A 26,743-nucleotide genomic window follows, 5' to 3' on the forward strand; every position below is an offset into this window, starting at 1 on the left:
GTTTATAATTGACTTAATTATCCCAACATTCTTCTCTATTTGAATTTCTGTTAAACTTTTGTGCAGTGTGCCGTAAAGGACGTATGACCTTCGCTTAGCCAGAATGCTGTCCTTTCCACAAGAAGTATTCTATTCTTTTCCCATTAGCCCCAGAAAATTAAATTTGTGCTTGGTGCCAAATACAAAATCAAGTGCAGGGTTTCGTTACAAGGTGGTCATCAAATGATCCAGCATAGCGGTTAGAATATATTAACTTTTAAGAGAACATAATTTAAGTAAGAGCAAAATATTTACATATTTTGTAGAGAATTTGCATATATATTTTCTTAGACTCCAGTTTAAGGAACTACATCCTTGCTACTCCACGGTGGTCCAAAAGCCAGGGAGCTTGTTAGAAAGAGTCTCTAGGCCAGGTGCAGTGGCTCACTCCTGTGATCCTAGCACTTTGGGAGGCCAACGCAGGAAGATTGTTTGAGGCCAGGAGAGTTGAAGACCAGCCTGGGCAACACAGTGAGAGCCTGTCTCTATTTAAAAAATAAAACAAAAAAAGCAATGCAGAGTCTCAGGTCCACTCTAGACCTAATGGATCAGAACATGCAGTTTAATAAGAACCCCAGGTGATCAGCATGTACTTTAAAGTGTGAGATACATTAATTTATTATTTCACAATTCAACTTTCAATGGGCCCATGTGAGGCTGGGGCACAGTCTAAAGCTCTCTCTCTCTTTTTTAAGGATAATTATTGATTCTTCTCTTTCCAGGGTTGCAGGCAGGTAGATTCAAGGTGAACTCAGATTTTTCAAGGAATAATAGTGAGTATTGGTAACTTCAAAGGGTCCATCCTGGTGACTTGCAGGGGAAGTTCCGCTCAGGAACTTTTGTGTCTTGCTTAACACCAGACACACGACTACATGTAGGCCAGGTGGCTCACACCTGTAATCCCAGCTACTCCGAAGGTTAAGGCAAAATCTCTTGAGCCCAGGAGTTGGAGACCAGCCTGACAACATACGGAGACCTTGCCTCTAAACAAAAATTACATATTGTATGATTCCGTTTACATAGCGAGACCTTGCCTCTCAACAAAAATTACATATTGTATGATTCTATTTATATGAAACATTCAATTTCTGGTGGAAGTCTCATATGATCTTTGGTTGGAGGATGACTGGATGTTGACAGATGACAATGAGGTGAAGAGCATTTTAGCAGAGGGAATGGCATGATCAAAGACAGAAAATGGCGAGTCAGAGGCAGGAATGCGTATTTAGGGAGGAATGACTGAGCACTGGTGACAACAGAGATCTGGGAAGAAAAGCAAGTGAAGAAGTAAAGCAGGAAACATGGATTGACAAGCTGTCTTTTTCTTTTTCTTTTTTTTTTTTTTTGAGACGGAGTCTCGCTCTGTCGCCCAGGCTGGAGTGCAGTGGCCGGATCTCAGCTCACTGCAAGCTCCGCCTCCTGGGTTTACGCCATTCTCCTGCCTCAGCCTCCCGGGTAGCTGGGACTACAGGCGCCCGCCACCTCGCCCGGCTCGTTTTTTGTATTTTTTAGTAGAGACGGGGTTTCACCATGTTAGCCAGGATGGTCTCCATCTCCTGACCTCGTGATCCGCCCGTCTCGGCCTCCCAAAGTGCTGGGATTACAGGCTTGAGCCACCGCGCCCGGCCGACAAGCTGTCTTTTTCAAATGGAAAAACTAACAGGTGTGAGGGAGAAGAGAGTCAATATAAATTTCTATCTTTTCCAGATTTGTTCAAATTCCCCTGATTTGTAGTCATTTTTGTCGGCTTGGGGGGAAAGTGGTTTTTGAAAGATCGTCTTTATAAAGGTAGGCTCTGATAGGATGCTCAAGCTAAGAGCAAGGAAGGACAACGAAGGCACCTGGAGACAGAAAAGGGCACTAATAAAAATTGGGCAAAAAGGAAGTGTGGCGGTCCCCAAATCCCTTCTTCCTCCATTTCAGCTGAGATCACCCGCAGGCAACTGTCCTATTACCAGTAAGTTTGTATCACCAATAAAATATTATAATGCACCTGGCTAAAAACCCTGGCGTGATAACACCAAATTCATGTTATTAGAATGAACTAAATTTTAAAAAGCACACCGTTCCAGGCACACAGAAGGCATCCCCGAACGTTCGTTTTATAAACGAAGGTTGGTTGCTGAGGCTTTGTTTTGGAGCCTATGTTTAGGAGAGGAAATGATTCAAAACTGCCCCCCAAAACCTATATCCTTTAGGAGCACTGAGGTTGGGGCGACCGGCTGCCAAGCGGTCTGGTTTCCCCTTTTAACACAGGATTCTTGTCCCACTCTCCGGTCTCTCAGGTCACTGGGTGCAGCAGGGGTCGCAGCCCAAGCAACCAATCGCGATGCGGCTGCGGGGCGGGGGCCACAGCGCTCCGCCTCCCCCTCCAATGCGCCCTCCTATCCGCCCTCCCAATCCTGCTAGGCCGTCTTCTCTCGCACCTGCGTGTCCCTCCGCTCTCCGACTGGTGCGACTTCTCCTCCCTGCGCTGGCGGGGCAGGGTTTTAGCCTCGCTTCTCGCGAGATCGCCTCCTGTTGCTGCCGCCGCCGCTCCCGGCCGCTGACTGGCGGCGCCTGCGCAGCCGCCATGTTCGGTTGCTATGCTGCGGCCTGGGAGAGGGGGTGTGCTTGAGGGAGGAGGAAGAGATAGCGGAGGAGGAGGGGGAGGAAGGGGAGGTGGAGAAGGAGGGGGGTGACTGAGCTCCTCTTGCACTCTCACACAGAAACGCTGCCCAGGATTACCCGCCAGCTCACGCCGCGCAGCGCGCTTTTCCGCTCCTCGCGCCCCACCACCAACATTGTTCTCTCAGGACTCCTGGGTCCCAGGAGCCAGAATTGGGCCTGAGCCGGAGAGGAAAGAGACTTGGCTTTGGCCGAGGGGTCGGAGGATTGGGGCCAGGCCCCCCTCCCCCACGCACTTTTGGGGGTGTGGATTATCTCATCCCCGCAGGGAGGTAGGAGAGGTCGCCGGCTGCCCGCCTCCCTGCCACCTCCCTGGCGACGCCGGCCCGCGGCTGCCCAGCAGCATGAGGTGGTGCTGGCGGCTCCGGGTCGTGGCGCGACCGCTGCGGCGGCGGCTGCTCGGGGGGCGCTGAGGTAGCCCCCCGGAGCGGCACGGCGGACGCGCTTCTCCCCTGCGCGCCGGGGCCTCGAGGCTTTTTTTCTCCAGCCGAGAGGACGCGGCTGTGATATACGAAGGTAAGAGGTTCTCCGGTCCCCGCCGGCCTCTCGGCCCTGCACGCTGAACGCGAGGCTCTTACCTGCATGTGTGGCTCCTGCGAGGTGAGCCAGGTAGAGCAAACCTGAGGTACGAGGATGATCTAAAAGGAAGGGGAAAAAATGCCTTCTTTCCTTTCTTCCTGGGACCTCTGCTCTTGCGGGGGTTATAGTTGGAATCTCTATTATGGGTCAGAGAAGGGACAAGGGATGGAATAGGTGCGGAGATGGAATGTTCCCCAGTACCTAAAACTCTAGGTAAAGCTTTGGAATCCTGAGTTTTCCATTGCTGGTAGAATTCCTTTTTTTTTTTTTTTTTTTTAATTGGCTCATATGAGCGCTTTTTGCACGTCGCATGAGCCAACTATTCCTACCATTGAAGTTTTAAGCCTGTTACGATTCTACCAGTATAGACCTGTATTGGGGAATCTGTAGTTGAGCTAAAACAAAAAAAAAAAAAAAGTTGAGATGTAGGTAAATAATGATGCATTTCGCAGGGTTTCCATAAAATGGAACAGCTTACAGTTGCACAGGTGATGTGTGGATGTTTCTGCAAAACTTGGGGTGGAAGATTTTATGTCTGGGCTTGCATCATGTAGTGACATCAGTATGTGCAAGGACGATTTGTAGGATTTTTCAGAACGCTTGTTCTAGGGTAACTTGTTATACATCTGCAGTATGCCAGCTGCTTTTCGAATAAGAGGTTTCAGTAATATTAAGTTTCTGTGTCCAGATCTTGGGCCCAGTTGAAAGAGTACAGCGGTTTGGTCACATTTAAAACGTATTTATGGAGAAAGAGAAAAACAAAAGGCCAATGTGTCCGACTTGCAAAAGACAATTACAGTAGAAAGAAGACTGGAATAGTAAAAACCAGGGCATTTTTAAATCTTGGTTTTCTGAACTTGAACGTGCCAGAGGAAAAAAATTTTTGTTTTCAATTTTAAAGGGGAAGGAGATGGCCTTAAAATATTGTTCAGAGTCTAAAGTGTGCTTAATGGAATAGAGCTAGATATATTATTTAAATCTTAGATTTGATTAATATAAATTCAACTTTCTTTTAAAGAAAAAACTCGTAAGCAAAAGTTTGTGTATTGTACAGAACCTCTTCACTAGCCCATGAATGTGATCATTTTGTGGACATCACCATTTTTTGTCAGAATAAATTTATGCTCCAGTTACCACAAAAGCAATTTTTATGTCTCTTCGCATTTTTTATGGTACACATATCTTTGTTACATTTTGCATTGAAACACGCACGGTCCCATAAGATGATCTTGAGTGATTTATAAGAGAGAAACAGTCTTTTTTGTACATGGGAATGTTTGTGATTTTGCTAGTCTGTTTTAAAAATTTGGCAAGAGGTTTTTAAAATCCAAGGAGGCATCGCTATTTTGTAGTTTTTAAAAATATTAATTGGGTAGGTCCACGTTTATTAAGTTAGAAAATCGCAGGTTCCTCAAAAGTAGTAATAGATGAGGATGTGATTTTCTTACTGCCCGTTCCCTAACGTCTTAGCTTCAGAGCTGTAGGTATTGAATTGAGTCAAACTTGTGTTTTTTTCTTATGTTCTAATTAAATATCTTTTAAAATGTCCCTGGTAACATTGTTACTTTAAATTTATAACACCCAATTTCTAATTTAGGCTAGGCATAAAACCAGCATTGATTGAACATACTTGCTAAAAATACTTTCTGGGTCGGATGTACTTAGAATGCAGCCTCAGGAAATTTCATTTGAACTATTCTGTGACCAGTGTACACTTCATTATTGTTGAAGGACTTTAAAAAAAATTATAGATCTCTCATACTCGATTTAGTCAGTTTGGGCATAGATGCCTAACTTTTAAAAAAAAGTATAATAAAGTGAGATAGTAATACGGTTTATGTGAGATGGTAATAAAAACTTTTCAGCTTTTTTTTTAACTTATATGACTTCGTTAGATTGTTATTAAAGTGTGATTTGTATTTTTAAAATAGTATTGTCTTCTAAACATAATTGAGTTGTAAAGTACACTATCCATTGTTATATGTTTAGTATTTATTTATGACTTACAAACTCTAAAAGCGGGATCAGTGATCATGGTTTTTAGTAGTTGTCTTTAAGGAGCAAAGTAAGAGACTAGCAGAGAATTGCAAGGAGGTCTGTTATTGAGAGTACTTTTGCCTCTGCTTGAGAGTTAATATGGCCACTTTTAAACAAGAAAACTTTTCTAAAAATACGTGAAAATCTTGTTTGGTGTATGTTTAAGGGCAAATGTTTAAAAGTTCTGCCTCAATTCTTGGAATGCAAAATTGATCAACTCACTAGGAATGGTTGCTGTGGCTAGGAGCGGTTATTGTGGCTAAATATGAATTGTTGCTCCTATATAAAATTTAGCTATTGGTAGAAGTTTACGAACTGAGTTGAATTTTGTTGTTTTTCGCGGTTATTGCATGTTATGAAGTTTTTTATGTACCACAGTCCAGATTTGTTATATTTGCCAGTTTACTAGAATAAGCTCTGAAGCCTTGAAGTGTGGCTTAGTATTCTGAAAATCCTTTTTATTGTTTGCCAGAAAAGTACTGTAGGAAGGAGGTGTTGTTATCTCTTCGTTTAATATTTAATTAGTAGTACAGATGGTGAGATAGGGTATGATGTAGAAATACCATAGAATCTTCTTTATTGATAAGAAAGTACCATTATCTAGGAACAGCGTAATTTCTTATCTTTTGCATGAATGGGGAAAAAGAGGAGGGGAAATTTATTAGACTCTCTTTCATTTCATTAGAGGTATCTTTCCTCACATTCATTCTTCATTTCATTATTCTTAAGTAGAAACTTTGGAAGAGAGATGCAAGTAGTTGAATAAATTAGTACAAAATGAAAATTACATCGTATAGACTATCATGAGGAAGATATCAACTTGGGTTGGTTATTGTGTTTGTGTTTTTTAACAAGGAGGTTATATAGAGTAGTTGAAAGAAAAAAGGATCCAGAAGGGAAGAGTGTTAGTATTTATTGTCTGTTAAGTGTCAGATACCGTATAAGGGGCTTTTCATGTTGTCCCACTCACCAAGTACACTTTATGAGGTAGGTACTATTAATCCTGTCCCCTCCCTGCCAAATAGAAGCTAAGGGAAATGAAATAACTTGTCCAAGCTCATACTTCTAGTAAGTGGAATTCTCTGAAACTATTCTTTAGATCAGTTCTGTCCAATTAAACATTCTGCAATGATGGAAATATTCTTTTTTCCTTCAACTTTATTGAAGATAGAAATATTTTTTGCCCTGTTTGACAAATATGATAGAAATATTTTTTGCACTGTTAGTTATGGTAGCCGTTAACCATGTGTGGCTATGGAGCACTTGAAGTGTGACGAGTGTGTCTGAGAAACTAAATTTAAAATTGTATTTAATTTTAATCAATTTAAATTTATAGCCAGATGTGGCTAGTATCTGTAGTATTGGATTTCTAGTTCTAGTATTTAATCTTCCACTAGTCTATTTATATATGGCATTAGAGAAGTTATTTAGTTCTGAGCTTCAATTTAATCTGGTGTGAAAATGAAGGGGTGGCCACTGAAAGATTATCTCCAAGGTTCCTTCTTGCTTAAAGTTCTGTGATTCTTATTAAAACATACAGTAGCATTTAATATTCACAAGCATTGTATCTGAAAGGATCCCCCTCCCCAATATGCTCACCCATTACCTAAAGATTTTTGTTTAGTCAGTTTCTCTTTTTGAGACGAGTATGTATAAAGCACACATAAAGGGTAGTGGATTATTCCCCACCTCCCCAATTGTTTGACAAAAACATTGTGTAACTCAAGGCAGTACTTTATGATGGAACAAAGTTTGAATCTTTAAAGGTCATGTTTTAATATGCCACCTTCCCATTTAAAAATATATAGGAGTTCCCTGGTACTTATCAAATTAATTACAAATCTACCTGCTTGACCTTGAAGACTTTCTACCAACTTCATCTCATTAACCTTGTTTCTCATTCTTGCTTAAAAAGAAAATAGCCTTGTTTTTTCCTTTGTCCTCGTTTCCTTAATTTAAACATCGCCTTCTCCAATTCGTATGCCACCTCTTTAAAACTTTTTCAAAATTCAGAAACCTGTTTCTGGAAGAATGCGGCTTAATCCACTCACAAGGATCAGTTAATGAATCCTGGTAATAAGTACCCTAAGGTTAACATATGTTTGTTTAGATATAGTTTAATACATCCTTCTTAAGCTTTTTTTTTCTTCTTAAGTTTTTACATTACCTACTCTGTTTCCTTAATTTTCTTAGGTTAAAAAAATTAAAATAGGAATTGTTTCTTTTGTATTGCCTTATGAATTTAGTCTATTTTTCAACAATACTGCTTTTAAAAGTTGCTAGTTTTTTAAAAAGATACATACTGTAACAACATTTGCCCTTGATCACCACCATAATATATTTTTTTTTGTTTCCTTGCAGATAATTGTTCATATTTAAAAAATAAAGTTGGGCGGTAGAGATAGAATTTTGAGAGGAATATATTGGGAACATTGTGTAGTAGACACTGTGCAATGTAGGGAAAAGATCATAGACTTTGGAGTCAAATCTGGTTTGGAATCTAGCCTCAAAAACTTTGTACAAATTATATAATTTCTGAGTCAGTTGGCCTTGAATTGTTGTGAGGATTAAGATAATATATGTAAGGCATCTAGCATTGTGCTTTAAATAGAAGAGATGATCAATAAGTGATAGTTGGTATTTTTTTTTCATTTTTCTATTCCTATCTTCATGAATATTATTTGTTTATTTATTTTAGCTACCCAAAGCCACCAAGGTCAGTGAATATAATTTAAGTGATTAAACATTCAAGTGATATACCATGACTGATTTAGACATTTACCTTTTGTTAACCGGTTTTTTGTTTATTTCCTCAGTTTAAAACCCTAGGACTGGGATAATGGTCAAGTGTCATGAATATTTCTATGCCAGATCTCTCTCTTACAGAAGTACCTACAGTGGGTGTCCTTGTTTTGGGAAGAAAAAATGCTAATTGTATAATTGTATTTCAGTGTTTTAATTAATGTAATTTGAAAATTTATTTGGGGATGATGGTGAACATTCCTTTATATGTTAGTGAAGCAAACATTTGAAATGCCAATTGTAGTGGGAGCAATGATATAAAGGTTAATAAGACATGATTTTTGTCCTTGAGCTCAAATTCTAGGGTGGTAACACATGTCAACAAACAATTACAATTCATAGTGACAGTGTAATAAGATCTGGGGAAAAGAGAAGTGGCATTTGAATATGGTCTTGAAGGATCATTTGGAATTGATCTGGGTAGAGAGAACAGCATGTACAAAAAGTCAAGTATGAACGGATGCATGTTGTGTTTGGAGAAATGTAAGTTGTCTTGTTTTATATGTCTGTCTCTCTCTGGGTGGGTGTGGTTGTCTGTTCCTGTGTGTGAATCTCTGTGTGCGTGTGTGTGTGTGCTCGCGCGCACGCATGTGTGTTGATTGCAGTGGGAAATGAAGCCTTGTGAGGGTCCTTGTGTTTGGACAATGAGTGGGATCATTTTAAGACCTTTAAAATAGAGCTTCCCAACTGGTGTGCCATGAATGGTTTACCAGTGTTTCGGAGAGCAAGATACCCTTGTTTATGGGACCTGGGCATATCAGATCCCCTTCCCCACCCCGCCCCAGGATGGTTTCTTTTGGCTTTGAATAGCCTTCGTGGCTTATCCCAGTGTGCTAAGAAATTATTATTTTCTTTGTTGCCAAGTTGGGAAAAGGATTGGGAAAACCACAGTTTAAGAGACTGTAAGTACTGGAAAGTTTATGGTACCCACTCACCCTTGGCATACACTGTGTAATCAGAAATAAATATCAAATCCTAAAGTAAGCTTAAGGTAAACTTGAGAATTCTTAAGTCAGAGTCCCTCCTCTTTCTCCCTCTTTTTCTCTCCCTTTACCTGCTGCCTCCCCCACTTCACTGTTGTGTGTGCATGTGCGTGTGTGTATGTGTGAAATATCTTTTTGGTGCCCTTGCGTTACTGGTGCCCTAAACACGCATTTAGTCTGCCTCTTGGGAAATCAGCATTAACATTCGGGAACAATTAGAGGTATATAAATAAGGAATGATAAGATTAGATGCGGGTTTTGAAAGGTAATTCGTGACTTCTAGATAATGATGCAAAGATATAAGGATAATGCAAGGATGATGAGGTTAGAAAAGGAGCAGAGAGACCAAAGAGACCAGATGCTGTTGCAGTGGTCCAGGGGAGGGATGATAGGAACCAGAAATAGGGCAATATAGATTAGAACTGAAAACTGAGTAGTTTCACTAGACCTGAGAGTCCATTTGGACATTGTGGGGGAAGAGTTGAAGATAATGCTAAGATTTCTTCTTTAGCAACTTCCCTTCTTTAGCAAGGGAAGGCCAGATGATTTTTATTGAGCACTTTCAGTGAGCCAGGTATTTTGCTAGACAGTGAAGTTGTCATGAGTTCTTATTTAACGTTTTAAAATAATTTCAAACCTAATGAGAAATCTCAAGAAAAGTACAACAAAGAGCTCCCGAATCACCTTAAACTAATTTTTAAAATTGTACTAGCTATGTATCATGTGTATACACAACACAGAATGAGCCTGGAACATCTCGTGCTTGGCTCAGTAAGGCTTTCTTTTCCAGATGCCCCAAGGGGTAACCTTGGAATTGTCTTCAACCCTTCCGCTTTTTCTACTATATCTAATTGGATCCTCAAATTTCAGTGAAACAACCTCATCGTCTCTCATTTCTGGTCCTACATTTTAATCCTTATTTCTCCATTTCAAGGGAATGCACCATTTCTAATTTCATTTGACTTTTTTCTGAATCATTTGAGAGCAAGTTGCAGACATGATGCCTATCACTCCTAAATATTTTAGTGTGTATTTAGAAAACAGGACAGTCTCCTACATAACTGCCAAATCAGGAAATCAACGTTGATACAACACTACCTTCAGGTACCTAGATGCCATTCAAATTTTTCCAGCTATCCCAGTAGTGTGTCTCGTTTCTTTTTGGTCCAGCATCCAATTCAGGTTCACACGTTGCATTTGATTGTCACATCTTTTAGTCTCCCATCTGTTTGGAATGGTTCCTTAATATTTCCCTGTCCTTTATGACCTTGACAGTTTTAACGAGTGGAGTCCTTTTTTTCTGTTACGTGTTTTCCTCAACTTAGGTTCATCCAGTGGTTCCTCGTTGCAGACCGAGTGCATTGTTGGCAGGAATGCCATAGAAATAATGTTGTAATATTCTTAGTGCATCACTAGGAAATGTGCTGTATAGTCCTGCTACCAGCGATATTTAACTTTGAACACCTGTTAAATTCAAGTCTGCTGGGTTTCTCTACTGTGAAGTTACCGTTTTTTCCTTTTGTAATTGAGAATTCTCATGTGAGAAGATATCTAGGAGTGTGTCAATAGAGCTGAAGGTGCTAACCACCAGCCTTCAGGTCTGATGACTCCTACCTGAATCAGCCACAACTGTGAAAGCTGTCACCTACATTTATTAGTTCTATATTCTACTGACAGAGATTTCCCCCTTCTTCTCCATACATTTATTTATTCATTCGTTTATATCAATATATTCTCCTGGATTTGTTTCTGCTTAGTGGTTTTTATTAGTTACTGTCATTTTAAAATTTCATTTTGTTGGTCAAATTGTCCCAAATTTGGCCTTTACGTTGGCTCTCCTATCTCTTTGACCTGTCCCCCTCCTTGGTGTGTTTCCTTACATTCTGGCCTAACAAGATGTTCCAGACGATCTTAATACTATCCAATCACAGCTCTGAAATAGTTTGTTTTTCCAAGGAATCCAGGTTTTTTTTTTTTTTTTTTAAGTAGAGGTGCTATTTAGGAACTGAGATCCGAGTGTTTACTGTGTTCATTTCTGCTGGTATATCATCACTTTTAGGAGGATAGAGCTAGGAATTGCATATATGTATACACACATCTGAATCTGTTTCTATGCCTTTGTAGAGGTATTTTAAAAGTTCACACTGGGCCGGGCGTGGTGGCTCAAGCCTGTAATCCCAGCACTTTGGGAGGCCGAGGCAGGCGGATCATCACCAGGTCAGGAGATCAAGACCATCCTGGCTAACACGGTGAAACCCCATCTCTACTAAAAATACAAAAAAATTAGCTGGGCGTGGTGGCGGGCGCCTGTAGTCCCAGCTACTCGGGAGGCTGAGGCAGGAGAATGGCGTGAATGGAGTGGGGCGCGGCCGGCGGAGCAGAGCTTGCAGTGAGCCGAGATCGCGCCACTGCACTCCAGCGTGGGGGACAGAGCAAAGCAAGACTCCCATCTCACAAAAAAAAAAAAAAAAAAAAAAAAAGTTCACACTGATAACAACCAATTCCAATCTAACATCTCAGGATTCATCTAGCCTTTTCCCTTTCTGTATTTGTAAATCTCTTCTCCACCAGTGAGAAATTGGTTCCTGTTATCTCCTCAGTGTATTTACTTATCTGCTCAATCCCCTTGTATGTGCCAGTCTTCTGACCCCACATTAGTTATCTCTTTTCTCCTTGCTTGCCACCTCTGAGGCCTGTGGCATGGGGTCCTCAGGGCATGCTGTCAGGTCCTTGTGGTAATGAGAACTTCTCATTTAATCTTTTTTTCCCCTCATTTAATCAGGACAGAAATTTGTTAGAAAGGTGCCATTCCTAGTTTTAAAAGGAGAGCAGAGCTGAAATTCAAAAAGGTGTGTGTCTTTAGGCATGTTACTGTGTAAATAGCTGAGTAAATATTTTGCATTCAGATTCATCTGATACTGAAACATCTTTTCTCTCCTGTACTGCATCGCCTCTGACTATCTGTGGAATCCAAAGGGGCAGGATTTAAGGTTGTTTAGATGGTAGCTGAAGCAATGGGTGTGACTGTCACTGCTTATGAAGTATATATAAAGTTAGGGAGAGGCACACTGACAGAGCTCCTAACTACCATCATTGAAAGATTAAGGACTCTGGAAAATCAAGAAGCCAGTGAAGAAGACTGATAGAAAGGTTGTGAGAGAGAAGAGTGTGGTTGTGTTAGATGATGATGAAGTAAGGAATCTCATGAAGCTGTCATGCTGCTGAGAGAAAAAGAGAAGACCAAAAGGCTTTGAATTTGACTGTTGGAAAGTTATTGATAATCTTAGCTAGTTGGTTTTCCAGTGTGTTCAGGCAAGCTGCCTGTATCAGAATTATGGAGATACTAATGGAAAATATGAACTCCCCAGGTCTCATCTAAGACCTTACAGATTGTTAAAAGGGGGAGTGGGGAGCCAGGAGATAGTAGCCTGGAAAAATCTACTGAAATGCTAAGGCTCTTCTGAGGCGTACTAGTTTGAGGTTTGTTGCTTTAGCAGAAGAGTTACAGTAGAAGGGTGTGATAAACTAAATTGAGGAAACCAAGTGTACAATGAATATAGATGAGACAGCTCTTCGAGAAGTCTGGCCATAGATAAGAGACCTCAGGTCATGGAAGAATGGGGACAACATCGAGAAAAATACCTTTGTGTTTCAAGGGTTACATACACCTTAACATTTGTTGGGATTAAGAGAAGGAAACTGTAGTGATTATTTTAAAGTTGGGTAAGCAAAACTATATAGCAACACCTACTATCAAAAAAATGCCATGAGTAAACTTTGGTAGGTATCTGGGATAGCTGCCTGCTCCCATTTTAAATGCCATCTTTTGGTAGGCCTTTGGAGTAATCCAAGGGTCATTGTTTATTTTATTTTTAGTTATATTTGTATCTTGTGTTTTTGTTATACAGTTGTGTTAAGAGCTTCTCTTTGCTCATTTTTATACAAACACGAATTCTAAGTATATTCTTGTATATAGACGAGTCACTAGCAATACAATTAAAAATTACGTCCAGAATTGGAGGCGACTTTAGAGGGAAATCCGGTCCAGGGCAGATTTAATGTATTCTTTGAGCACCAGCTAGGTACCAGGCACTGTGCTTGGCTGTGGGGATACAGAATTGAATAAGACATGCTCTTTATCATCAAGATTATTGTTCTTTCTTCAGAGGAACTTGAAATCTAGTATATAGCTAGAAATGGTACAGATAAGTCATAGATAACTATGTTAGTCTACAGCAAAGTAAGTACAGATAAGTCAATGTTTAATTAATACAGCAGTGTATATTACCGTGATTCTCAGACTTTTAAAATTGTATTTAAGTTGTATTTTCCTATTTGAATTGGCGATATGGCTACATGGTTCAAGTTTTAAAATAATATAAAAAGGCATATGAGAAGTCTTGATACCACTCCTTCTCTTTCCTGTTCTGTATAGGTAACTACTTTTATTTTTTGTATATTCTCTGGTATTTATGCAAATAAAAACAAATAGAAAGGTTACTGTTTTCCCCCTACCTTTTTATGTAGAAGGTGTTTACTACATTAATGCTTTGTACCATAATTTTTAAATTTAAAATATACCTTGGAGATCATTTGACTTTAGCATATAAAGAGCTGTCCCTTTTTTCTTCTTCTTTTTAACAAAATTTAGTAACATGTTCTATTGTATAGATATACTACTTAGCTAACTAATTCTAAGTATTTAAACTTTAAGTTTTAGACCCCTTTACTTATGTAACCGATTTCCTTTCACCTCTTTCTGTATGAACTAGTGCTCCCTGAGGCATTTTTACTTTAGTGACCTGCCTGACTTTTCTGCATCTGAAGGGCCTAACTTTTTTTTTTTTTTTGAGACCGAGTCTCGCTCTGTCACCCAGGCTGGAGTACAGTGGCGCTCTCTCTGCTCACTGCAACCGCCAGCTCCTGGGTTCAAGCGATTCTCCTGCCTCAGCCTCCAGAGGAACTGGGACTATAGGCTTTTAAAAGTCTTGTCAGTTTATACTTGTACTCAGTAGAAACCAGTTACCATGTAACAAGTTTGACTACCTTGAGACTCCCATGCTGTGAGGAAGCCCAAACTCTCACAGGAGAGACAAGAAGGCCGTGTGGATTAGTGAGGACACATGAGAGTGATGCCTTCTTGGACTTTTCAGCCCAGCCCTGCCATCAACTGAATGTAGATGAGTGAATGATCCCAAATGATGCCAGATGACATCCAGTGAAGCAGAAGAGCTGCCTAATCTAGCTTTTACCCAATTCCTGGCTAGGGAATTGTGAGACATATAAATCCTTATTGTCTGAAAATAAATAAATAAATAAATAAATAAGTAAATAAATAAATAAAAGTAGGTTTATTTGAGTGCAGATCTATATCTGTTCTTGCTCTGTCCTGGTTTTCTGTGTTAACAGTGTCCTATATTTAAGTTCCTGTACTCCAATCTTGTAGCTGGAGCTCTCTGCTATCTGCTGTAAGTGTTGCCTGCTGCCATGTTTCCTTATTGTGTTTTTCCCTGATTGCTGGGATGCCACCTGCTTATCTGACCGCTATGATGCTAAGGACCTGCTTGCCTGGATCACTACTTATTGCTTGGTACTATAAGCTCTGGATACTATTTTCTAACTGCCTGTCTGTATTGCCTCTCATCATCATTAGCGAGTTGCCCGCTTCTGCCCTAATTTTCCCGATTGTAGCCCTATCAGCCTTGGAGTTTTAGTTTGTCAGTGTGAAACTTGGCAAAACTTCTGAAATTATTTGGGATGATTTAAAATTTTCTTGATGTTAATTGTTATAAGTCCATTATGCCTTGTCTGGACTCTTGTAGTAGTCTTTTTAAGTGCAGTTTGCTATAGTTTTGCCCTTTATAATCTCCTTTACACTGTAGCCAGAGTAATTCATGTCTGATCAGAATTCTTTTATCTCTCCATCTCTCTATAAAATAAAATAAAGGAGTTTTCCAAGGGGATTAAAGTTATTTGGGAAATATCAGTTTTTAAGGTAATATTCTTTTTGTCGGTTTCTTTTTTAGATACTTCTTGTTCATGAAAGCAAAATATCATTACAAATGTCAAGGACTTCCAAATTGTTTTATTTGCATTGAAATAAGGAAAATCTTTCTAATATATCTTACTGTTTCCAGCCTAGCACAAATTGCAGTCAGTTATAGTGGCTTCCTATAAGAAGCTACTAGGGAAAATGGAATGTCTTCATTGGGAAGGGATCATGATTTGAAAAAGTTCTCTTAGGTAATGCTGGTACTGTGACTCACTTTGTGTCTGGCTATTTTTATGGCTTTTGATCTGTGTTATCATAATTGTTTACAAAAAGAATTTTATAACCAACAGTTTGTTATATGCAATTCTGAAATTCCCATATCCCTAAAAAACCCAAAAGTTTTGTTAACTAATTTGGCAACCAAACTTGACCTATACTGAGATGAGGCTACTTAGTCTCATTTATTCCACTTACAGTGTACATTTTTCAGATTCTCTAAAGAAATTTTATTTATTTATTTATTTGAAACGGAGTCTCGCTCTGTTTCCCAGGCTGGAGTGCAGTGCCATGATTTAGGTTCACTGCAACCTTTGCCTTCTGGGTTCAAGTGATTCTCCTGCCTCAGCCTCTCGAGTAGCTGGGATTACAGGCTCACGCCACCACACCCAGCTAATTTTTTATATTTTTGGTAGAGATGGGGTTTCACTGTGTTGGCCAGACTGGTCTCGAACTCCTGACCTCAAGTGATCCACCCACCTCCCGAAGAGCTGGGATTACAGGCGTGAGCCATCATTGCCTGGCCCTTAAAGAAATTTTAAATAGCAGTATGGTTGAATACAGGGTGCTGCCCTAGAACCAAGAACATTACTTAATGTAAGACATCTGTGCCATATCACCTCTCTGTGTCCCAGATACTCTGAAATTCAAAACACTTCTGAAAGTGTTTTGAAGCTAGAGATCTCAGTTACAGGATTGTAGATCTGAACCACCAAATTCCCTAGCAATGCAAAGAACTTTGTTTTCTTTTGTATTTCTTTTTAGTGATAATGTAGTTGAACACTTTTTCATGTTTATTTCATTTATTGCTTATATTCTTCAAATTCTGTGTTCATTTATCTGCTAGGGTGAATAGTTTTTTCTTACTAATTTATAATATCATATATACTAACTGGTTTTCTGTTCATTCTAAGTTTCTGTATCTGGCATATTAATGGAAAATGCTACAAGTTGAAAATGCCTATACAGCTGATGCTTGAAAACATGGATTTGAACTGTGTGGGTTCACTTATACATGGATTTTTTTTTCAATAAATATATCGGAAATTTTTTAGAGGTTTGGGACAGTTTGAAAAAAACACAGATGAACTATATAGCCTAAAAATATCAAGACATTTTTTCAATTAAGAAAAAAACTGGGCACGGTGGCTCACGCCTGTAATCCCAGCTCTTTGGGAGGCTGAAGCGGGCGGATCATAAGATCAGGAGTTCAAGACCAGCCTAACTAACATGGTGAAACGCTGCCTCTACTAAAAATACAAAAACTAGCTGGGTGTGGTAGCACACGCCTGTAATCCCAGCTACTCAGGAGCTGAGGCAGGAAAATCACTTGAACCTGGGAGGCGGAGGTTGCAGTGAGCCAGGATCACGCCACAGCATTCCAGCTGGACGACAGAGCAAGCCTCTGTCTCAAAAAAAAAAAAAAAAGAAAAAGAAAAACTAAAAAGGAAAAATTAGATATATCATGAATACATAAAATATATAGAGATACTAGTTCATTTACTACCATAAAATATACACAAATCTTTTATAAAATGTTAAAATTTAACAAAACTCACAAAGACCATACATGGCATCATCTGCAGTTGAGAGAAATGTGAATAAACATAAAGATGCAGTATTAAATCAACTACATACAATTAACTATCTTCATAATGTATTACTGTAATAATATAATAGCCACCTCTATTTCTAGTGAGTTCAAGTGTTGGAAGTATCCATTTAAAATGCCATGTGATGCTAATCATCTCCACATGAGTAGTTTGTCTCTCCAGTTAATTGCCTATCACAATAAAAAGTGATTTTTTGTGGTTATTAAGTATTTTTCAGCATATGTTTCATCATGTTTAGTGCAATATCAAACCTTGAATAACACCATGGAACCCATATGAAGTGCAACTAGTGATGCTGGAAGTGCTCCCAAGGAGAGAAATGTCACAACATTACAAGAAAAAGTTGAATGGCTTGATATGTACCATAGACTGAGGTCTGCAGCTTTGGTTGCTTGCCATTTCAAGAGAAATGAATCCAGAATAAAGACCTTTTTTTTTCTTTCTTTTTTTTTTTTTGAAGAAATCTGTGAAGCTGTTGCTATAGCTACACCAGCAGGTACAAAAATCTTGCACTTTTTGTGAAATACTTTTTTATCTCACATTGAAAATGCAGCTTTTATGTGGGTGCAGGATAGTTATTAGAAAGGCACACTTATAGACTCTAACATGATTTGAGTAAAAGCAAAGTCATATAATGACTTAATGCAAAAGAAAGGTGAAGGATCTAAAGTTTGAGAATTTAATGCCATCCAAGGATGGTTTGATAGTTTTAGAAAGTTTGGCTTAAAAAATGTCAGGATTACAGGAGAAGCAGCTTCTGCCAACCAAGAGGCAACAGATGAGTTCCTAGGCACCCTTAAGAAAATCACTGAGGACCAGGCACGGTGGCTGATGCTTATATCCTAGCACTTTGGGAGGCCGAGGTAGGCAGATCACGAAGTCGGGAGTTTGAGACCAGTCTGCCCAACAAGGTGAAACCCCGTGTACTAAAAATACAAAAATTAGCCAGGCATGGTGGTGTGCGCCTGTAATCCCAGCTACTCAGGATGCTGAGGCAGGAGAATCACTTGAACCTGGGAGGTGGTGGTTGCAGTGAGCCGACATCGCACCACTGCACTCCAGCCTGGGCAACAGAGCGAGACTCCATCTCAACAACAACAACAACAACAACAACAAAAAATAAAATCATTGAGGAGAAAAGATATCTGCCTAAGAGGTTTTTAATGCAGATGAAGGTGCCCTAGTCTGGGGGAAAAAAAAATGCCACAAAGGACATTTATTGGTAAGAGAGAAGTGAGCACCAAGATTTAAGGCAGGAAAAGATAGGCTGACTCTACTGTTTTGTGCAAATGCAGTCAGGTTTATGATCAGGACTGCCCTTATCTTTAAAGCTGCTAACCCCCGATGCTTGATGGGATAAGGTAAATACCAGCTGCCAGTCTATTGGTTGTATAACAAGAAGGCCCGAACAATAACTCTTTTTCTGGATTGGTTTCATTTGTACTCTGTCCCTGAAGTCAGGAACTACTTTGCCAATAAGGGACTGCCTTTTACAGTTCTTCTGATGTTGGACAATGCCCTTGGCCACCCGGAACCCTGTGAGTTTAACCCTATGTCTAAGCGGTCTACTTGTTCTCCCAAACACAACATTTCTAATTCAGACTCCAGATTGATTAGTCCTAAGGACCTTTAAGGCTCATTACACGTGATACTCTATGGAAAGAATTGTCAGCATTATGGAAGAGAACCCTGATAGAACACCATGGAAGTCTGGACGATTACACTATTGAAGATGCCATTGTTGTTCTAGAAAAAGCTGTGAAAGCCATCAGGCCTGAAACCGTAAATACCTGCTGCAGAAGACTTTGTCCGGATGTTTTGCATGAGTTCACAAGATTTACAACAGAGTCAATCAGGGAACTCATAAAACAGATTGTGGATATCTATGTCTATGTCTATATCTATATATACTTTTTAAATGTTGAGGATGAAGGGTTTCAAGGTATATATCTTGAAGAAATTCAAGAGCTAATTAGACACCACACCAGAGGAATAAATGGAAGATGTCTTGATGGAGATGAGTGCTTCCAAACTAGTGCCAGATGATAAGCAAGAAGATATAGAAGAAACAATGCCAGAAAACAAATTGACTGTAGACAGTCTGGCAGAAGGGTTCCAGTTATTCAAGACTGCCTTTAACTTATTTTACAACATGGACCCTTCTAAGATACGGGCACTGAAACTAAAGCAAATCGTAGAAGGAGGATTGGTACCATAATGTAAACATTTTAAGTGAAAGTTTTAAAAAGTCCAACATAAATTACTATGTATTTCTGTAAAGTTACTTGGAGTGTGCCTGCCTTTCCTGCTTCCCCTTCCACTACTTCTTCCATCTCTGCCACCCTGAAACAACAAGACCAATCTTTCCTCTTCCCCCTCCTGAGCCTACTTAATGTGAAGACAATGAGAATGATGAAGACCTTTGTGATGATCCACTTGCAGTTAATGAATGGTAAATATATTTTCTCTTCGTTATGATTCTTAACATTTTCTTTAGCTTTATGGTAAGAATTCAGTATATATAATGAATATAACATACAAAATATGTGTTAATTGACTTTGTTATTGGTAAGATTTCCAGTCAACAGTAGGCTGTTACTGAAGTTTTGGGGAAGTCAAGAGTTATATGGGTTATAACTCAGTGCCCCTAAACCCTGCATTGTTCAAAGGTCGACTGTATTTTTATGGTAAAGGAGATGATCTTGCTCCTTTGCTCAGAATCCTTTAATGGCTTCCATTCTTACTTAGAGTAAAAGCTAAAGTTTTTACTGTGGCCAAAAAAGCCCTACATGGTCTGTGGACCCAGCTGTCTCTCTGACCTTATCTTTGACCACTCTTCTTTTTCATTTTTCTCAAGGCACACTGGCCTCCTTTTTGTTCTTGGCACTGGCAGGCTTGTTCCTACTTCAGGTCTTCATGTTTGTTCTTCCTTCTGCCTTGAACGCCCACCTTTCTCCCAAGTGTTCCAGGCAGATGGAGTATGCACATGGCTCACTCTTTTACTTTTTAAGTCTCTACTCAAAAGCAAATTTCTCAGCCATGGCTTTCCTGAGCACCCTATTTAAAATTGCTTTCCTACTCTTGCATGGCTGATCTTCTCTGCTTACCATCTCACATTATACTATATATATATATATTTTCTTTCCTCATTAGAATAGAAGCTCCATGAGGGCAAGGACCTTTATCTTGTTTTGTTTGTTGATACATTCATGTTGCTTCTTCCTCTCTGGCACAATATGAGGTACTTAATAGATACGTTGAACATGGGAAGGGTTAGGGAAAAGTAAAGAGGAACATTTATCTAATTGCCTAACACATGGACACTTGATTTGAGCCTTTAGTTATAAATACTCTGCTAATTCTGACGTAACTAGAGTGTTTCATATGTATTTATTTTAGAGACAGGGTCTTGCTCTGTCTCCTTAGCTAGAATGCAGTGGCATGCTCACAGCACACTGCAGCCTCAACCTCCCAGCCTCAAGCGATCCTCCCACCTCAGCCTCCCGAGTAGCTGGGACCATGGGTGTGTTCCCCTTTTTCCCCCCCCAAGAGACAAGATCTTGGCATATTGCCCAAGCTGATCTTGAAGTTCTGGGCTCAAAGGATCCTCTGGCCTCAGCCTCCCAAAGTGCTGGGATTATAGATGTGAGCTACTGTGACCAGTGGAAACGGTTGATTTCTGAAGGAAGGATAAAAACTCTAGAGACCAGCATTCTTTTTTTTTTTCCCTCTAAAAAAATGCACTAAACCCCTAACTAATAAAATAATTTTTGCTGGAGAAGAGAGGAACAATAAAGCTTTAAATACAATACCACATATACTATAAGACTGCCTCTTTTTAGACAAGAATGAAAATATTCTCATTGACTGGTAGCACTTATGAAAGATTGGCTTTATTGTTGGAATCTCATTGGGAGGAGACCAAAGGACAGAAATTCAGAAAATGGAGAGGGAGAGAGGGAAAGAACTAGCTGGCTGCTTCTAATGTTTCTAGTACTTAGGTAATGAGCTGTAGATAGGAAAAAGAGTAGTTCTTTGACTCACTAAGTTAATTTAGTTATGTCTTTTTTAGTTAATAATTTCACTGAATTATTTAGTTTCCATCCCTAAGTAGACTGTGAGCTTCTTGAGGTCAGAGATCTAGATGTGTGCGTATTTGTATCTCTAGCATCTAGCACTGTGTCTAACAACTAGGAGCTAGCTATTCACATACTTATATGAATAAACAGGTATACTGAAGGCATAGGTTTAGAAAACTCTGTAGGGCCTTAGTGGGTCTGGGAGTGTGGTTCTTTCTTGCACACACTGTACTTTAGATGCTGAAATGTATAAATAGGATATAGTGAGTTGTAAAAGATTAAGTTAAATAAAAAAGGAAAAGCCTTAAGTAGATCAATTTGATGCAAGAAATGGCACAAATTAGATTTCTGTATTTAATATATAGTTAATGAATATCAAATCTATTTTGACATTGTAATTCTTCATTCTTGTCAGTAACAATTGAATAGAGGACATACAGAGGACATTTTGGAAATGTTGTCTGTACATCAGTGAATCTATGTTTAGGTCCAGTGTTATGCATTCATGTTCAGATGATTGATTTTGCACATGATTACGAGGAATACTTTTTTGTTGTCGTATACCATTTCTTAAATAAGAAGCTTCTTATTTAAGTTGTTGCATAATGACTTCTATATAAATATGTTTGGTATATATAAGTATAGAGAGAGAAATTTCAGAGCAAAACCTGTTGCTGTGTTTGAATTTTTTTTCCCTTCTACAGGGTATCAGTTTTATAGTTCATCGTTTTGGTAGCACTATCCTAAGGGAATCTGGCCCATTCTGTTGCCAAGTTCAGTTCACAAAGCTCAAGGCAACCTTCTTTGTATACAGTATTATAACAATAAGCTGAGTTAGTCCATTATCTTATACTACCAGCATTTGAATTTATAGTTACATACAAAATATTGTGTAATAAACTAAGTTTGTAGCAAAGCAGATGGTCCAGCTGGGAATATTCCATTTCAAATAAGTGCAAAGAATTGTCAGCTGTGCTCGGTGGCTCACGCCTGTATCCCAGCACTTTGGGAGGCCGAGGCGGGCAGATCACAAGGTCAGGAGATCGAGACCGTCCTGGCTAACACAGTGAAACCCCATCTCTACTGAAAATACAAAAAATTAGCTGGGCGTGGTTGCAGGCACCTATAGTCCCAGCTGCTTGGGAGGCTGAGGCAGGAGAATGTCGTGAACCTGGGAGGCGGAGCTTGCAGTGAGCTGGTGAGCCGAGATCACACCACTGCACTCCAGTCTGGGCAACAGAGTGAGACTCCATCTCAAAAAAAAAAAAAAAAAAAAAAAAAAAATCAGCTATCAAGAAAACTTTTTAGGTGGCTAATTGCTTGGTGGTTTTTGATAACTGTGGTTTTATTGTGTGTGCATTTGTTAAGTATAAAAGCAGAATTTGAAATAATTTTTTTATTTTTTATTTTTGAGACAAGGTCTCTCTTTGTGGCCCAGTGGGAGTGCAGTGGTGTGATCTTGGCTTGCCGCAGTCTTGATTTCCCAGGCTCAAGTGATCCTCCCACCTCCACCTCCTGGGTAGTTGGGACCACAGACACTCACCACCACTCCTGACTAATTTTTTGTATTTTTTGTAGAGATGGGACTTCACCATGTTGCCCAGGCTGGTTTTAAATTCCTGGACTCAAGAACTCTGCCCTCCCTGGCCTTATAAAGTGCTGGGATTACAGGCATGAGCCACCACCCCTGACTGAAATAATTTTTTTTTTTTTTCACTCTTTCCTCACAACTTTTTATTTTGAATAATGTCATGCCTATGGAAAAGTAGTAAGAATGGTATATTGAACGTCTATATACTCTTGCATAGGTTCATTAATTTAATACTTTGCTTTCTTGCTCTCTCTTTGTATATGTACTTTGAAAATTTCTGAACTATTTGAGGATTGCAGATACCATGATCATAACACCTTACCAAAATGTTTCGGCATGTAATCATGCATCTTTTGGTAATAAACACGTTCTTCTATGTAACATGATCACACTCTGGAAATTTAGCGTTGACACAATACTGTTATCTAAAATGCAGTCTGTATTCCAAATTTTTCCAGTTGTTCAAGCAAGTCCTTTATACTTTCTACCCTGCCCCTGCCAAATTCATGATTGGATCAAGAACTACACATTGCAGTAGGTTTTTTTTAAATCTACAATGCTCCACCATCCTTTTACATCTACTCCTCACATTTTCGAAGAATCCGGGCAAATTGTTTTTTAGAATGTTCCTCAATTTGGATTTGTCTCATTGTTTTAATTTTATTTATTTCATCTCTAGATTCAAGTTAAACATTTTTGGCAAGAATACTACATAAGGTGTTATGTTCTCAGTGTATGACATCAGGGTGTCTGTGATACCAGTTTTGGTTAAATTTGATTATTTGGTTAAGCTGGGATATGACAGATTTCTCCATTGTAAAGATATCGTTTCCCCTTTGTAATTAATGTAATCTATGGGGTAATACTTTTGGAGTATGTATCTTGTTACCCAATAACTGTCACCCAATGATTTTAGCATTTGTTAAGTCTTGCCTGAATCAGTTATAGTAATTATAAAATGGCATTTTTCTATTTCTGTTATTCATTCTATATTTATCATTTGATATTATTGTTAAAAAAAAAGAGTTATTCCTCTCCCTCACTTAAAAACATTAGCATCAGGTGGGACTTACAGATTTTTATTCAGAGTATTATAATCTATTGTTATTAGTTATTTTGAAACTTAAGTTGTTTCATATTTCCTGGTAGCAGTTTCTTTAAACTGCCTCTCTTGTTCTTTGACTAGTCCTCATTTAGATTTTGAGGGCTTGCTTACTTACTTACTTACTGGTACAAGACATTTAGCCTCACCTTGTATTTTCCTTGCCCCAGCTCTGAAATCAGCCTTTTTTCTCCTAATTTCTTTTACCGGGGAATAGTATATAGTGGATTAAGTATATTCAGTGTTATTGGAGTATTTTGACTTCTAGGTTCTAATGGATAATTTTTTAAAAATGAGATTAACCAGTACCTCTAATTCTCATCCAGTACTGCAACCATCTCTGATGCTGTATCTGACCTCTTGTCTCCTGTAGCCAGACTCCTGGTTCTCAACAGTATCAGTATTTATTCATTTGTTCAATCCTGTAATACACACAAAATAGTTTCATAATGTTACGTCAAGACCACTGTCAACAGCAAACTTTATAAAGTTCGGAGTTTTTGATATTTCTTTTGATTTATCTTCAGTGTATTCTGCTGTGGTTAGCAAACTGTAGCCTATGGGTCAAATCTGACCACCACCTTTTCTGTATGGCCTGTGAACTAAGAATGCTTTTTAAGTTTTTAAGTTCTTTAAAAAAAAATAAAAAATATTTCATGACCCATGAAAATTACATGAAATTCAGACTTCAGTATCTGAATTTAGAATACAGCCATGCTCATGCATTTACATATTGTTTATGGCTGCTTTCATGCTACAGAGGTAGAAGTAAGTAGTTATACCAGAGATCTTACGGCCTGTAAAGCCTAAGATATTTTCTGCCTGGCTCCTAACTGAAAACGTTCTGTGTGATTGTGTTATATATTATTAGGTTCATTTATTTACTCAATTTTAGGGAGAAAAGAAATTTTTTTAAATGTTCGAAATTGGAAATGATTGAATTTTAGAATTAGAAGGATATTTAGTGTTCCTATAGTCCCACACTGTCCAATAGGATAACGACTAACGAAATGTAGCCATTTAAATTAAATTAAAAGAATTCTTGGCTGCGTACCATGGCTCACGCCTGTAATCCTAGCACTTTGGGAAGCTGAGGCAGGCGAATCACTTGAGGTCAGGAGTTCAAAACCAGCCTGGCCAACATGGTGAAACCCCGTCTCTACTAAAAATGCAAAAAAATTGGCTGCGTGTGGAGGTGGGTGCCTGTAATCCCAGCTTCCTGTAATCCCAGCTACTCAGGAGGCTGAGGCAGGAGCATCGCTTGAACCTGGGAGGCAGAGGTTGCAACAAGCCGAGGTCATGCCACTGCACTCCAGCCTGGGCAACAGAGTGCGACTCCGTCAAAAAGAAAAGAAGAAAAAACAAATTCTTAAGTTATATGAGTCACATTTCCAATGCTTAGTCATCCTATGTGGCATGGTTCCTGTATAGGACAGTACAGATTATAGATCACAAAAAGTTCTATCATTTTACAGATGAGGAGTTGAGGTTCAGAAAAATGAAGTGACTGCTCCAAGGTAATAGACAGTAACAGATTTAGAGTGACTCAGTGGCTTACTAGATATTATAATTGTGACATTTGTAATAGAAAAGAAAGACCCCTGTGTTAGGCTATGAAACCCCCTGCCTCCCCCCCCCTTTTTTTTTGAGGCAGCCTCACTCTGTCACCCAGGCTGGAGATCAGTGGTATGGTGATGGCTTACTACAGCCTCAACCCCCCAGGCTCCAGGCTCCAGCTATCCTCTCACCTCAGCATACTGAGTAGCTGAGACCACAGGCATGCACCACTACTCCCAGCTAATTAAAAAAAAAAAAAATATGTAGAGACAGGATCTCCCTATGTTCCCCAGGCTGGTCTTCAACTCCTGGGCTCAAGTGATCCTCCTGCCTTGGTATTACAGGTGTGAGCCACCACGCCTGGTTGAAAACACTTTTTTTTTTTTTTTCTAAATTCCAGATGAGTGCAGCATAGTACTCATCTGGAATAGTAACATCGAAATATTTGTATTTTGAGAGCTTAATGTTTGCCTGAACGGGTGCCCTGTTTTTGCTGCTTTGCACTCATTTGCATTCATTCATTTGAGTTCAGTTTTCACTCATTTGTATTCATTCATTTTTGCAGTAAGGACATTTTTCCATTTATACATTGATTTAGGAACATAGGAAGCTATTGGGAAAGATTAGAAAAACTAGGGTATGCTAAGTGAAACAACAACAAAACTATTGATTCTCTGTCCAGCTGTAATCCTTTTCTATTAATGTCACCAACATACATGAGCAGAATTATTTTTTCATTTGTGACCCCTTACTGTAACAAAGGTCTCGGTATATATGATTGTGACTTCTTTTCCCCTTACTTTTCTGGGGCAAGTGTTGAGGTGGAGATTGAGGAAATAATATATTGAGTGCAGTGGATCAGACTGAAGATTAGCAAACCTTATATATAGTAGTGTGTCTTTTTCAATGATACCTTCAGTTAGTTTAGATGCTTCTGTGGTTGACTTTGAAAATAACAATCAGAATAATGTAACATGAAGAAGTAGAAATCATTATGATGTGGTGGAAATCTTTGAGATTAGACAGATCTGGATTCAAGTACTACCCTATTACTTTTGCCTGTGCAACCATAGGCAAGCCACTTAATCCTTCTGAGGGGATTAACATAAGGAACTGTCATTGTTTTAAGAATAAGTGACAGAATGTGAGATGTTTAAGTTATTGTTGCTGCATAACCATGCCAACATTTAGTAGCATAAGTCAGTCACCATTTTATTATTTACAGGATCTGTGATTGAAGAATTCAAACAAGAGTACAGGATTTCTGTTCCAAAATGTCTGCTTGCTCATTGGCAATGACTGGGGGTTGGAACACTTGGGGCTGGAGGGTCCACTTCCCAGATTGCTTATTCATATGTCTAATGACTGAAGGATGGGCTCAGCTGGGACTGTTAAGCAGAGCACTTATGTATGGTTTCTCCATATG

The 26,743-nt window shown here is 39.2% G+C and overlaps 1 protein-coding gene across 4 annotated transcripts in view; it reads left to right on the top strand.

The window, feature by feature from the left end:
* Window positions 1–2,464: 2,464 nt before the first annotated feature.
* PTPN4 (protein tyrosine phosphatase non-receptor type 4) overlaps window positions 2,465–26,743 on the top strand; it is a 219,801-nt gene continuing 195,522 nt past the window's right edge. For 2 of the 4 annotated variants that reach the window (XM_023185205.2, XM_023185207.2), the window contains exon 1: window positions 2,902–3,222. The gene's annotated coding sequence lies outside the window, so the exon portion shown is untranslated. Of the gene's footprint in view, window positions 3,223–3,316; window positions 3,332–26,743 lie in introns of those variants that run through there. The other 2 variants (XM_023185206.2, XM_031936405.1) reach the window with 2 other exon arrangements.

Source organism: Piliocolobus tephrosceles, chromosome 11 (genome assembly GCF_002776525.5).
Source record: "Piliocolobus tephrosceles isolate RC106 chromosome 11, ASM277652v3, whole genome shotgun sequence".
NCBI classification, from domain to species: Eukaryota; Metazoa; Chordata; class Mammalia; order Primates; family Cercopithecidae; genus Piliocolobus; species Piliocolobus tephrosceles.